Below are 16,598 nucleotides of genomic sequence, written 5' to 3'. Positions count from 1 at the left end.
TATAATGACCTTGATACACTAGAAGAAGCTATTAAATAAAAGGTATAGGAGAGTGAAAAATATATTGTAACAATAGAGGATGTACATTTTGATGAAGAAGACACAAGTGTGTCAAGCTAACAAGAATAGGGTAATGTATCCCCTATTCACTCAACCACACCTAACACTCCTATAATAAAAAAAATAAAGGATTATCCTAAGCTAGGATAAACACAAGTTCCCACTGTGAACCCTACTACTTAGATTTAGACACATGTTGAGGGGACAATAAAGGAAAAAGAATCATCTAAGGCATTAGAAGAATAAAAAGAGAAAGAGAAAGAGTCAAAGGTAGATTAGTTTACTATAGGTCAACAAGGACCACAAGTCTCAAGACCTCTATCAAAGGGAAAAAAAGAGATTAGTGCCAAAAGAAAAGGAGAAGGAAGAAAATAATACTAAAGTTTCACAAATAGATTTGAGTGTGATAGATCAAACTCCACCTATAACTACTTCACATTAAACATCTTTATAATAGGTGTAAGTCCCTACAATAAAAATCATACAAAGTGCTACTATTGCTTCCTCTGGCACTGATGCAAAAGATGTACCAAGTGGTGAAACCCCTTCACCCACTCTAGCCTTATCTGTGTTGAGCAAAAATACTCCTAAAAGTTCACAGGGAAGAAGAAGAAGATAATCTCTCTAGGTAAATCTATTACTTTGGAAAAAGTCATTGAACTTCTAGACTAGGATTTGAAAAATCTCCTGTTTGAAAAAAAAATCATCTTGGAAGACATCTTGGCAAGAAAGAAAAGACAAGAAGAAATGGAGAGAGACAAATAGCAAAGGCAAGTGTTGTGTGATATCAAAGACACATTTGTTGATGCATTTAACATTTATTACATTGATGAACATGACCCTATTATCTCTCAATTAGTGCAAATTTTTGAAAAAGTCAACACTAAGGATATAGAAACAAATGAAAAATTGATGGCCTTGTCAGAGAAGAAATTTGAGAAGAAAGTACTTGAAAAGGGTTCTATTGTAATTTCATTGAGAAAAGTTGAATTGTTAGTTCTTGTACATAATCTCAAAGAACTTGTGAAGAAAATCCAAGATTTGTATAATATTCTTTGTGATGTGCCCAAATTCACAAATGAATTTCAAGCTAGTATTTAGAAGATTGAGGCTGATTTGAAATCTCCAGGGAACTCTATCTCTCAATTAGTTGGATTGAGTTCAATGCATCACAATAGATTATTTTTTTCACAAGGGAGGCTAGTTGAGCTACAAACAATAGAAATCTGAATGAGGGATAAACTTTGTCTCTATATAGTCCATGCTAATACCTCATTTGGAGGTAATGCAACATGAGTTATCTTCAACAAAGGATCTAGTACAATTGAATCATAGTCTCTTTACTACTGATAGCTTAATTGACTTGGTTGCAAATTTGGAGATCAAGATTCAAGTCTTCAAATTAGTAAGAACCACATGGAATCATGTTCTTGCCATGATCATACAAACTCACAAGCCATTCATTGATAGATATGGTTTGATTCCATCCTCCCAACCCCAACAATAGACATAAGTGACAAAATCAAGGGGCATAGAAGAAGATTTGAAAGAAGGAATAGAAAAATGATAACATTCAATGAATGAAGAAGACATATCAAAGGTATGAAAAAGCTACAACAAACTATTTGAGTCATGTAAAATAGGTATTGTATACAATGAGTATGTCGTAAAAGTTTTTGTAGTCCTATATGGACCGAGTCATAGACATAGGGGGAGTACTATCATTTTGAATTATACTGTAATAATGTAATCATGACAAAGTATTTTTGCCACTAATGTCAAAGGGGGAGATTGTTGATCTCTCTAGTTTTGTTATCTATTAATGTCAAAATCTTATTCATATAGAAGGAAGAGTTGGTTAGTCATCAATGTGAACGAGTCACTCTATATAGGATGAGTTATGTATTTGTTAGACTTATAAATAATCTTGTATATGATGAGCTCTATAGAAGCCAAGCAAGTCTATGGTCATCGAGTATTCCTATGGAAGTTGATTTTAGTGAATGCTAAGAAAAGTAGAGTAAGTTGATGTTGAATCATACAAAAGGTTTTATTGGTGTTCTAATCTACATGTGTAAAACAATACTAGAATACAACATAAGGATATACCTAGGGATTAGCTATTTCCCATTTGTAGAAAAACCTATTTGGATATGGACCAACTAACACACTTTAGGCTTTGCTAACGAAGATGGGTTTACATAGGTATCTCAACATCTTTGTATATTTTCGCACTACACATCCCTTAAAGAAAATTTGGTCTCTTAATCTTCTTTGCTCTAAATTACATGAATTTTGTAATTAGAAATCTGTTGCATCATCTTTTTAATAATAGTTGAGCTAAAGAAAAGCATTAATGGTGTCTTTAAGTTAGCATGCACGAGAATTCTCAAAATCTCCAAAAGCATCACTATCTGGGTCTATGATGCTTGTACTACCACCTTTCAAAATCTTTTTGCATTTTTTTAGAGAGTACCCATCTTTTTGAAAATCATGAGGTTTCGATAGTTACTTTAATATTAAACTCTTATGCTATGACCATGCAAATACTACATATTGCTTGCTGTTCACAGCTTCACAAGGCTTATTTACCATTTTATTCTTTCGCTTGCAACTGTGAAAATCCTTTATATCATTGCTTCACATTCTATTTTCATCTTTAACCTCTTATCCTTGCAACCCAACAATCACTATCCTACAAGCCTTTTTGTTGCTTTACAAATTTCTTTCTACTTTATGCACTTAACTATGTGACTAGGAAACCACACAAATCTTAACATCTTTCTAACTGCATCGCATGATCACAACTCATTTAAAAAAAATCTCTTAAGGCTCATGAACATGCAAAACCCTTTAGGCTTGAGTGATCACTTGGTTATTGCCCTTAATTCCTTTTATTACTTTAGATTCGCAATTGCATGATTACTTTAAAAGTTACTAGCTCTTGACTGTTTCTCTTAGTTACAACCTTCTATTCAAAAAAATGCTTTAAGTGTGCGACTATACAATCAAAGGATCCTTCAAATATTACAAACCCTTTTGCTAGGTTGTAGATTCATTTAACCCTTTACCTCTTAATTGCGTGACTGCATGGTTGAGCACCTTTTGTGTTCTTCTTAATAGCTTCGCTAGTCACAACTTAAGTTTATCACATGCTTTCTAACTGTGTGATTGCACAATTGAACAATATTTTACTATGTCACCCAGTCACAACTCCTATCTTCTCTCACCTCTTAAGCCTTGCAACTATGTGATCAAAGCATTCAATCATTTTCACTGATAGTTTCACTCAATTGTTGTTATCTCTAAACATTGTATCTCTAAGCCTCTGACCATGTGATTCATAGCTAGCCATTGAGTCACTCCATTATCTTGACCTTTTGAATTTTAAGCTACAAAACAATGATTGGTGTCTTTTAACCTTGGTCACATAGTCACACCAAAGCTTGACTATTATGAAAAATCAACTCTTCTCAAATGCCACCACATGTCAAAACTTTGAAATGCTATGAGAGTCTTGACTAATTGATAACCTCATTTCACACGGTCATAGCTTGAGACTCTAAATTTAGATTTGACTGTGCGACCATGTGAATGCTATTTCTTAATTATTTCACTCATTTGTTATCTAGTATGACCTTTTTCCACAAACCACTGTGACCAAGTGATCAAAGAGCTTTCTAACTATTTCACACAATCACACCATAAAGATGTTAAGAGCCAAAACAAGGTGAAAAATTTAGGCCAACAGTGGCTCTGTCTAAGGATAATAGATAGCTAGCATCCATATAAGGATTCAAAATTTCTAGTTTGAGTAGACCACACACTTGGAAAATGATAACTTTTTTGGAGAGCTATGCACACACATAGGAAAATAGGACAAATATATATAGAGAAACAACACACATATATACAAGATTTACAATTTGTACAGAAACCTAAGCTATTGTTCATGGAAAGAAAAGTACCTTCAACATAAAAGTACTTCTTTAAGAATAGTGCATGAATTGGCAATTCAAGAATATCTCTTGATAGTTCTTTTATGAAATAGGAATCCTCACCCCATGTAGATTCTATCAAGTATGGACCAAGCCAAATTGGATCAAACTTACCGTGCTTGCCCTTGTCTTCAATCCTTGCATTCCAAAGCAACACTAGAAATTCTGATTTAAATTTTCTTGCTACTATCTTCTTGTCATATAAATGCTTCACTTGGATCTACAACATAGCATTTCTGGCAAAAAAATCTCTCGCTACTACATTTGGACTTGAATTGAATTGTGATAGCCACCCGTCGCCCAAGTGACATAACCATGAATTGGCTCCCTCAGATGGGCATCAGACTTTTGTTATTTTAAATTATGACAAAAAGGGCATTTGTCACAATTGACAAATAAAACTATCATAACTTGGAAGAAGGAAAGGACAAGAGTTCATGTTGACACCATCGTAAATGCGATGTCCATATGACAGTTGTGTTGTGGAAGCAACATTGATCTATTAGAACTAGCTATCATAGTTGAGACAATTTTGTGACAACTATACAGTGCAAATGATGGCTAGCTATTGGAACATTCCATCACAATTGTGATGGCTAGCCAAAATATATATAAAAAAAGCAAGTTCATGCTATACCCCTTAATTTGATTACTAGATGTTCTTCCACTGAAATAAGCATATTGTGCCATCTTAAATGTTCCAGCCTACAAAAGTTAAGTTGTAGAATATATTTATAAGAATAACTCATAATTACTAGACAAAGTTATTAGGGTTTTCTAGCTCTAGGTATTTTTCTCTCTATGTTTCTTGGCTACCCATTTTATTAGCTTTTTTCATAAATCATTTTTTTTAGTCATCTGCATTTGCTGTTGTTTCAATTGGTTTTGAAAATGTGTTACAGTGTTTTTGAATATAATTGTGTAAAGGACTATTTTGTCAATAGAATGGAAGAGAGCTAAAGAAAAAATTAGACATTATAGTAGATTGTAGAAATCTTAAAACTTTTGGAGAGCTTTAATTTGAATTTCTTTCATCATATATCTCTACAAATGGTACTACAATTGCATGGAATGTATTGAATATGATATAATGCATTTTATTTGGAAAATAGATTAACACAAAATAGATTTTTTAAACAATTCGGCCAATGGCTTGTTAAATAGTTGATGTAGAACAAAATTTTAAACTGTATTTTTTGTTATTGTTTAGTGTGTTGCTTGGAAAATAGGTAAACATAGAACATGTTTAATTCCTTTTGTCACAATTCAGTTTGTTTGCAAAATAGGTGAACAAAGAACAATTTTTTTTAGCAACTCAAATTTTTTCTTTGCTTTTAACAAACCGAATTATGGGTTAGTATTAGATTTAAAAATGTGTGCTATATTGTGCAAGCTAAAACATTTCTGTGGTGATGTATTTTTGGTCTAATATATGTTTATCTTTGTTGCCATATTTCTAATATTGAGTTTTTTTTTTAGGAGTATTTTTTGGTGGGGGGGGGGGTGTGGCGCATTTCATTCAATCTATGAAGACCATGAGTAACTTAGTGAAGAAAAGAGGCAGAAAGCCTTTTCTAGAAGCTTCTTCAAAGCTAAGAGGGTGGAGAAGTAGAAGTATAGAGAAACAACAAGAAGTTATAGAAGTGACCAATTATATCAAGGCACTGATGAATGAAATGGATAGTTGTGATGAGATGGCTACATGTTCAGGTCCTCTTCTTGGTGAATGCATTTCTCTAACAATACACACAGTTTAATTTTACTTAGCCTAGAATTGTCTATTCTCCATAACAATCAGATTACTCATTGTCACTCCACTATTAACTTCTATGCACTTTCCCCATACTATTCCTCAATCTCAGTAAAATTAGAATACATTTCTAATGAGCCTTCCTTCAAAGAAACAACCAATTTAGCCTTAAATTCTCTACCCTCTAAAGTAACATTGCAAGCAAATCACATTTTCAAGGGTTGTTTTTTACAATTCACAGATAATCCTAACTATGGACCTTCAACAAGCTCATTGAATTCTTAAAGTGATGATCAAAATAAGAAGGATTTGGCTATTTATGAATTTCTTAATACTCACACCTCATATGCTACCTTCAATCACAACTATAGCATAATCTTTCACGTTCCTTCATATTTAGTTAGCCATCGAAACATGTCATCAAAATTAAATTTGTGATATTTGCCTAGTATAGATATGAAGAATAAAACTGTTGTAATGAATGAATCCAATTAATAAGAAATCAATCCATTGCCTTAAAACTTGAGGATAAAAAAGGGATCAACCATCATACCATGAAGAACTTTGACATATTGTGGTGCTATATCATGATTATACAACAAAGAAAGAAGAATCCAAATATTCAGAAAGTGATTTTTCTAAGTAGATAAAATCATGATATCTTTGTTCAAGTTTCTTAAAGATATTGACACACACTAAATTCGAATGAAGAAGTTCTAAATCAATGACAGAATGATATACTTTAGTAAGCTACAAAGACCAACTGTAATATGTTTGAAAATGAAGATACTAGCAAATCAATCAAGACATGAGACTAGATTTTTAAATCAAGATGTTGGAATAAGTGGTTTATACATTTGAAACCATAAAAATAAATATCCAAAATCATTAATCCTTGTGAACAATAATTTTTATCAGCATAAAATGTTGTAATGAGAATGTGATAATAAAATTCACACACCCAATTCTATTAATTAAAAAAAAAACTTAGCTCATCCACAATTTCAAAAAATTGATGACCATTATCTATATAGATTAGAAAAGTACCAAATACTACATACCTCACTTCATATTTTGACACAATCCTAGCAAACTTGTTTGCATTTTGTTTGCAAAACACAATCCATTTGTCACCATCAGAAAACATTCAAGCAACAAAATCTAATGTTAGAAAACTATCATAATTTAAAAAGTTGACATAAGTTTCAGATTAAAATAATTGACATAAGTTCTAGAAAATTTATACACTTAACCATTTCTTTTTTAGGTCATCCTTAAATTAGTCTCCACGTCTCCATATTGCAAAGACAAAAGGCCATAGAGTGTCCAAGCTATAGGGTTCTACCGATAATACCATATCTCCCATAGGAGAATTATCTACCAAGTTGCATGTGCCCACCCTACTTGTTAGATCCTAAATTGAGAATGCATGTGCATTTGCATTCTATATGCATGGACAATAGGTGGAGCTAAAAAATGCACCACATTTACATTTATTTAATAGGTCTATTAAGTTTTTAAAATTATATACCATCATGAATGTTAGAACTCTAGCTACTATGTACAAGCAAGTCAACATGTAAAAAGTGTTCATTTTCTTGCATGTTGAGGACATTGCCCTTGCCTATAGGAGTCAAAGTGGTGTAGGAGCACCTTGGGGTTGGGAAAATCCCAAATGAAATTTTGATTTGTAAATGGTCTGGCCAACCATTTTGTGAATAAGGAGTAAGGATGAAGTCCTATGGAATGTTTAGAAGGTATGATTAAATAGGATTTAAGTTTGAGTCATGTTTTTAGCAATTAGGTCCTGATAAGCCTAGAAATGCAAGATATGGAATATGCCTTAAATGGAAAAAGAGGTCTTTAGGAAAGGTCCTTAGATTTTTTAGGATCATTTTATAATTTTAAAAACAAAAGTAGACAAGTTTTGAGAGCTAAGATGCAAATTTGTTAAAAGTTGTCAAAGTTGCTTATTGACAGCTTTTTGGATTTTGGTGGAAAGGGCATAATATGAACCTAAAATCTAACCTAAGGGTTAGGGTAGTTAGGGAAGGCTATTTAACTAGGAAATAACTCCGTAGAAGGGGTTGATTATGCCATTATATGGACAATACATGTAAGGAGGAGTAATTGCTGACAAAAAATATGGTTTTTGAAGGATTGCTTGAAGAAATTGATTGATTTGCTTACTATTTTGGATGGATTATATAATTTTGGTCATGTGATAACTCTATGAAATCTTGTTTAGATCATTAGCATTTATTTTTTAGGTTTTCAATTTTTTTTAAAGTTTCATTCTTCCTGTTGATTGGTTTTGAGCAAACAACACTAAAATGGCTAAAACTTGAGTTCTCATAGTTGAAAACCTATGACCTTTGGGAATCAAGTAATGGCCTGTGTACATTATGTAATTATTATTTTTTGTGTTCGTGGGAGGTAATTTTATAATATTTCAAGCGAGCCCTAGGCAAGCTAGTGAAAGCTTGGCAAGGTGCAATGATGCTTGCAAGTGAGTTCTAGTATGAACAGTGGATTGGTATGTGCCAATCTTGAATGGGAAATGGTGGATTAGTGTGTCAAGTGTCCAAAAACTAGAGGATAAGATCTAATGCATAGTTTAGACCATTTTATAAGGTGGGTTGCTGCCATTGCCTTTGAAATCCTCAAAATAGGGGTTTTCTAGAAGCGTACTGTATGAACACCATGGAGGCTTAAGACCTAGAAAATACTTGAGCCTAGCTAAATTAGGAACAAATTATAGAAGGAATAAATAGACCTTGTTAAGATATTTTACAAGTTAATGAAGATTCCTTGTTTCTAGGAGGGCTAATAGGGGCTCATAAGGCTATAAGGACAAAGAAAGTAATAATGGGTTATGGGTGTGTGAAACCTAGCATAATGGTGCAAAATGACTTGAAATGTGTCAAGAACCTCAAGAGGAAGGTTTAAACTTGATTTTGACTCACTAGTAGAATTTGGTGGAGTTTTGGCTTGATAACCCAAAAGGTGCATAGTTGGGGTTTTGAGAGTTAGATGAGAGAAATTTGAATTGATTGGTGAGTTTCTTGGGAGAAGGGGATTAGGAAAGAATCCTCTAGGTTAGTATTAGAGAAGAGACCTTAAGGAGGCTAAGAGATATACTTGGAAAAGCAAAGAGGCTCTAATAAGAATAAGCTCCCCATCAAAGTATTATCAGAGCCATAAGATTAAGGCTTGTGGTGGTATGCTATTTCCTACTGAATCAAGCGGGTCTATAAAGATGGTGACCAATGAAAAATTGGCTAAGGAGGTAGATGAGAAGAAGAAGATCATGGATGCGATAACTAGGCTTCTAGGTGAGGCTATAGAAGAGATGAAAGAAAAATTGAAGGAAATGGAAGAGATAAATCTAGCAAAGGAAGATGAAGACACCAATACTAGTAAAGGAAAGAAAAACGTAAACTTGGAGGATGAGATCCCTAAGCTTGATCCTCCACTTGGTGGGCAAGAACCATTCCTCAAATCTCACAAGGCATTTGGAGGGAAGAGTCTTGAGAACATCCTACTGTACTATGGGAAGATGGATGTAGAAGTGGTCCCAAAATGGATTCAGAGTATTGAGAATTGTTTTGAGTGTGAAGGAGTAACAAAGGCTCAAAAGGTAAGGGTGGAAAAATATAAATTGAAAGGACATGCACTGACTTGTTGGAAATTTGTGCAAGAGGAAAGAGAAAGTGAAGGAAAGAAACCAATAACCATATAGAAGGATATGGTAGCAAAGATAAAGGAGACCTATTTACCAGAGGACTATGAGATCCAACTTCACAAGCAAAGGAAGAATCTTAAGAAAAAGGATATTGATGTGGCTTCTTAGACTGAGGAGTTCTAAAAGTTAGCTCAAGGTCAAGGGTACAAGAGATGGAAAGCATCAGGGTAGCAAGGTACTTAAATGGCCTTAAGTGGACTATACAAGAAGAAATAAGTTTGTTCAATCTCACCACTTTGCATAATTTATTTCAAATGGCTCTAAAGGTGGAAGACAAGTTGTGAAAGAAGAATGATAGCTCTAAAGGAATAGAAAAAGGTAAATATTTTAGAGGAAACTCAAGAGGAGGTTCTAGTGGAAGAACCAATTATCAAAAAAGCTATGGAGAATCCAAATGAACTGAGTAGACTAGTGAGGCCAGTCAAAGGAGAGGTTATAAAAGAGGAAGAGGTTCCAATAATGGTGGTATATAAAGATATGGGAATAGCACTAGGGGATCACATTTTAGTAACATGAAGTGTTACCAATGTGGGAAGATAGGGCATCCTACCTATAAATGTTTAGAGAAGGCATTGCCATCCTATGGAGAGAAGAAAATTACATATTTGCAAGAAGGTGACAGTCAGAAGGCAAGTGAGGTGGACCTTGAACTAGAGAAGGGAGAGAACCTGATGTTAAGGAGAGTTCTATTCAAAGAACTAGTAAAGGAGGAAGATAAGAAAATAAGGGCACTTTTTAAGACTACATCTAAAATATTTGGAAAGGTATGTAAGGTAATCATAGATTCAGGGTCTGTTGACAATGTAATATTAGAGGAGGCAATACAAAAACTTGGGTTAACAAAGGTTCCCCATGTGTGTCCTTACAATGTGACATGGTTAAATAAAAGGTAGAACATCTTGGTGAATGAAAAAGTATGGTTGGAAATCACCATTGGCGAGTACTAAGACAAGATATTATGTGATGTACTTCCAATGGATGCTTGCCATCTTCTTCTAGGAAGGCCTTGGCAATATGATAGGAAGGTAGTACAACATGGTAAGGAAAAAAAATATTCCTTCAAGAAAGATGGAGTCACCTATAGAATATAGTCCTTTTTAGAGGAAGACAAAGTAGAAAAGGCTAATTTCTAGTACCATGTTGATGAGTGGGAAAGAGTTACTCAGAGTTTAAAAAAGGTTGAGTAGGGTATGCCATCATGGTGAAGCCAAAGGAAAAGAAGTCATCAACACGAGCACCTATACTTGCAGATGTACAAGAACTACTAGACCAGTTCAAGGACATTATATGTGATGGAGAACCACCAAAATTACCCCCAAAGAGAGCCATACATCATCAAAATTACTTCATACTAGGTGCTGATGTAGGAGCATCCTAGGCTTTCCTGCAATCTTGCATGTTTGGAGGGATTTTAGTCGAGTGTTGAGGAGCATCAAGCTTGGATTTTGGTGGAGTTATTTTTTCATGGTTATGGATGTGATAAATATAAATTGGAGAAACTTTCCTCATGATTTCATATAGATTGGATGGATTGAGTTGAAATTTGAACTATTTTTACCTTGCTGCTGGAATTGTGCTTTTTTGGTTTTTGGGTGCTTGTTATGAGAGGTGTAACTAATTATCCTTAATGAATGAGAGGCTAAAAAATTTAGGGATTGAAGAGGGCCTAGATTAATGTCTCTAATTAAGGGTAAAAGTCCTAATTAATTATAGGTTGGGAGATATGGCAATTCTCTCAGAGTATCAATTTCTAGCAATTTTGGGTGATAGTCTATTATGTGTGACTTTTAGGTTGGATGCAAAATTTTCCTTGGGGAATCAGAATTTTCATATTAAAGATATTGTACAAGACCTAGATTTATACCCATGGTTCAAAGAATGAGTTCTAATTCAATTGGAGCTAGGAGATATTGTGATTTTACTTAGATATCGATTTCTGGACATTTAATTGCTATTGCAGGCCAACTTGTGGCTTAGATTGGTATAAGTAGGGGTCTTGTGGAGTATTTTAGTCAGTGATTTTGGGGATGGAATGAAGGATAGATGTGAATTTGAGGAGCTAGAGTTGTGTCTTAGGAACTAGAGGATCTCTTGGTGGACCTGCAAGTACAAGAGTGGATTCTTCTTGGTGTTCTTATTTAGTTGTGTATTTGAACTAGCTAAGATTGGTTGTAAGTTGGATCTTGTTGGATATTGTAGAACTTATTATATTTTTTAATTTCTATTTATATCTAGCCCTAACTTAGAAGGCCTTAAAAATGGGCATATTGCATGTAATAAGTTATATATCTATGAATCAAGAATTGTAATTTGGTATCAAATCTTGCATTATTGTTTCTTGGTGTTGTGTTTCCACTATGTGGTTGTATAGCTAGGGGATAGGAAATCTCCTTTGGGGATTATCCTTCCTTGTACTACATCAGTTGGTATTAGAGCAAAGATTTTTCTTGAGTGTGTAGACAGATCATCGAAGCCGAGGCAGTTTGCACTAGGACATGGGTTGAAGAAGGTTGATCTTGTAGTTGATTGATATTCTTGATTGGTAGATTATTTGCTTAGGATTTGCTAAAATTTTGGAAGATGAATCCAAGAAGATTAGACCCTAAGGTAATTAATGATGTTAGTGATGCTGTAGAAGAATAGATCTCAGAGAAGATGAGAGAAAAATTTAGATATGAGATTGCATTGATGAAGAGTGACATGATTGCTGAAATTGTAAGTGCTTTAGATGGTGTACCTGACATGTGGGTACTAAAGGAAGTTATGATGAAGTTGCTAAAGACTTTGAAGCTACTGGATCCAGTAGTGAGGATAGAACTGATCATATGGAGATACCTATTGGAACTATGGCTAGTTAGTTTGCTAGGCCTAGATCTCAATTGAAGTTGAAGCATAAGATGGAGGTTTCTAAATTTTTAGGTACTTTTAATCCTAAAGACTTGATTGATTGGATTGGTGAATTGGAAGACAAATTTGAGCATGAGGATATTAAGGATCCACTTAGAGTAAGGTTGGAACAAACTAAGTTGAAAGGACATGCTGCTCTTTGGTGGAAAGAACTACAAAGAGGTAGAGAAGAGGAAGGTAAAATGAAGATCACTAGATGGAAATTGATGTTGACTAAGTTGAAGGCTAAGTTCATTCTTGCTAATTATGAACTTGAGTTGTTTAAAAGGTTGTAGAATCTAAAGGAGAAGGATATGAGTATGAAAGATTATATAGAGGAGTTCTACAAGTTGATTATTCAGTTCGAGCATAGAGAATTATCAAAAGAGAAGGTAGCTCAATATATTATTGGTTTGAGATTCAATATCCATGATGAGGTTCGTATGCTAAATATTTCTTTAGTTGAGGATTCTTATCAATCTTCTTTGAGAGAAAAGGAGAAGCTAAAGAGGAAGAATCAAGGTAGTTCCTTAGGGAAGGAGAAGCAGAATAGTTTGACACAAGATAAACCAAAAGTAGAAGATGAACCAAAACCTGTTGAATAGAAAAGAAGGATAGGTGAAGGTGTGTTCAGAGGTAATTATTTCAAGTGTGGTCAAGAAGGGCATAAATATTTTGAATGTCTGATTGGGAGGACAACTACAATTGTGAATGAAGTTACAGTCCAGGATAGTTAGCTTGAGCAAGGAGAGATTTTGCTGGCTCAACACATATTGATTAGTGAGAGGACATTGGATTCTTATCCGAGGAATAGTTTTTTTAGGACTTGTTAAAAGTTTGGTGGAAAAATCTACAAGGTGATTGTGGATGTTGGTAGCATTGATAACCTTGTTGCTGAAGAGATGATTTAGAAACTTAGTTTGAAGAGAATGAGACATCCTTATTCTTATAAGATTTCCTAGTTGCAAGGTGAGCATGCTTTGGAAGTGAGGGAGCAATGCCTTGTTGATTTCTAGATTTGGTAGTATAAGGATCAAGTGTTGTATGATATTATGGATATGAATAGTTGTCATGTGTTACTTGGTAGATATTGGCAATATGATTGTAGGGCTGTACATGATTGTGTTTAGTTTTGAGAAAGGTTGTAGGAAGTTTTCCCTAATTCCTTTGCAAAATGAAGAGCTTGGTAGGAGGAACTTGAGTATTGGTAGCTGAGTTGAGTTGGAAGATTTTGAGAAGGTTGGAGATTAGCATGGAAAGAAAACTTATGGAACACCTATGGTGGATATGAAGAAGAAGAAGAAAAACAAGGGAAAATAGTATATAAGTTGAAGACTTGGAGGATGTGTATGTGAAGAACCAATTTTAGATTCATGTGCTAAATCCTAGAAGATGTTCTTCCAGTTACTAGAACATTTTTTCAAACCTAGGGTGTCTAATGCAGGAGCATCCTAGGCTTTCCTGCAATCCTGCATGTTTGGAGGGATTTTGGTCAAGTGTCGAGGAGCATTGAGATTAGATTTTGTTGGAGTTATGTTTGCATGGTTAGGGATGTGTTGGAGACACATTGGAGAAGCTCTCCTCATGATTGAATAGAGATTGGATGGATTGAGTTGAAATTTGAACTATTTTTACCTTGTTGCTGGAACTGTGTTTTTTTGGTTTCTGGGTGCCTATTGTGAGAGGTGTAACTAATTATAATTAATTAATAAGAGGCCATGCACTTTAAGGATTGAAGAGGACATATATTAATATATTTTTTAAGGGCACAAGTCCTAATTCATTATAGGTTGGGAGATATGGAAATTCTCCCAGAGTAATAATTTCTAGCAGTTTCACGTGACAATCTGCTATGTGTGACTTTCGAGATGGACACACACTTTTACTTGTGGAATAAAACTTATTAAATTTAAAAGGTTGTATAGGACCTTAATTTTTTCCTACAATTTAGAGCACAAGTTCTAATTCAATCAGAGCTAGGGGATATCATGATTTTAGTCGGATATCAATTTTTGGACATTTAATTGCTATTACAGGCTGACTTGTGGCATTTAATTTATGTATTTGTATTTAATTTCTATTTTGGGCCAACTTGTGGCTCAGATTGGTATAATTAGGAGTCTTTTGGAGTCTTTTAGTCAGTGAGTTTGGGGATAGAATGAAGGATATATGCAAATTTGAGGAGCTAGAGGATCTCTTGGTGGACCTGTGGGTACAAGTGCGGATTCTTCATGGTGTTCTTATCTAGTTGTGTATCTGGACTAGCTGAGATTGGTTGTAAGTTGGATCTTGCAGAACTGATTGTATTTTTTAATTGCTATTTGTATTTGGTCCTAACCTAGAAGGCCTTACTATCAGGTATATTGCATGTAATCAGTTATATATTTATGAATGAAGAATTATAATTTGGTATCAGATCTTGCATTGTTGTTTCTTGGTGTTGTGTTTCCACTGTGTGGTTGTATAGCTAGAGAAAATCTCCTTTGGGGATTCTCCTACCTTGCACTGCATCAGGTGCATCTTTTCCAAATAATGTCGCATACAAGATGCCACTAGAGTATAATAAGGAGATATCAAGGCAAGTGTTAGACTAACCATCGGGCTTCCCTTTCAATATTCATAACATGGCTTAACTACCTCCTATGTTCTATAAGTCTAGTGGTTGTGTCAGGCATTAACAAGTTGATATTTTGGTGCAATGACAACTCTAGATTTGAACAAGTGGTATCAGAGCTTGGTCACAAGTTTGAATGTCCTTAGGTAATGTTGATGGGGGAATTATATGACTAATCACCAAACTTCCCCTTAGAGATTCATGACATGGATTCTATAATTATAGTCGTTGTATCGAGCATTAACAGGTCGATCTTTTGGTGCAACAAAAACTCTAGCTTGTAACAACAAGTTCAAGAATTGCTTGATCAAGGGTTGATTAGGAAAAGTATTAGTCCATGTGCAATCCTAGTTGTCCTAGCCCCTAAAAAGGGAGGTAAGTGGAGAATGTGTACAAATTTTAGGGAAATCAATAGAATCATAATTAGATATATATTTCCTATTCTAGGGTGGAGGATCTAATGGACTATCTTGGTGGAGCTAGATACTTTTCTAAAATTGATCTTAAGAGTGGCTATTATCAAATTAGGATGAAGGAGGGTGACGAGTAGAAGTTTTCATTTAAAACTACGGAGGGTTTCTATGAGTGGTTGGTAATGCCATTTGGTCTTACCAATGTACCAAGTACCTTCATGAGAGTTATTAATGAAGTCCTAAAGGATTACATAGGAATGTTTGTAGTTGTGTACCTATTTGACATACTCATCTTTAGTAAGACAAAAGAGGATCACATGAAGCACTTATAAATGGTGTTGAGAAAACTTCAAAGGAGAACTTGATAGTGAACCTTGAGAAGAGTGAATTCATGGAAGAAGAGCTAGTGTACTTGGGTTTTTTAGTTTCCCAAGGAAGTCTAAAAATGGATAAGAGTAAAGTTGAGGCAATCTTGAGTTGGCCTACTCCTAGATCTTCTATTAAGGTCAAAAGCTCTCATGGCTTAGCACAATTCTATAGGAAATTTGTGAGGAAATTTAGTGAAATTTGTGCACCAATGAATGACACCATCAAGGGAGGCATTAAGACAAAATTAACATGAACCAAAGCTTTACATGAGGAATTTAAAAGGTTGAAGAAGGAGGTGGAAATCCAACTAGTATTGGTCTTGCTAAGTTTTGACAAACCATTTGTGGTAGAGTGTGATGCTAGTAATATAGCAATTGGGGTAGTATTAAGCCAAGATGGCAGGCCTGTGACATTATTTAGTGAGAGATTTTATGAAGCCAAAACAACATATTCAGCATATGACTTGGAGCTATGTACCTTAGTCCAAGCCCTTAAGAAGTGGAGGCATTACTTATTGCCTAAGGAGTTTGTTGTCTTTACTAACAACCAAGAATTAAGATTTATCAATATGTAGGAGAAGCTTAGCTTGAGATATATAAAATAGATGAAATTTTTGTAGTCCTACACTTTTACTATCAAACACAAGAAGGACACAAATAATAACATGACAAATGCTTTGATCAGAAGATTGCTAACTATTCAAGAGGTCAAGTTGCAAAGTGTTGGGCTTGAAGGATTTAAGGATCTATATGGTGAAGACATT

Source organism: Cupressus sempervirens, chromosome 1 (assembly GCF_028749045.1).
Source record: "Cupressus sempervirens isolate cs-2001-9-10 chromosome 1, ASM2874904v1, whole genome shotgun sequence".
In the NCBI taxonomy this organism is placed as follows: Eukaryota; Viridiplantae; Streptophyta; class Pinopsida; order Cupressales; family Cupressaceae; genus Cupressus; species Cupressus sempervirens.
Note: the sequence above shows the minus strand (reverse complement) of the source record.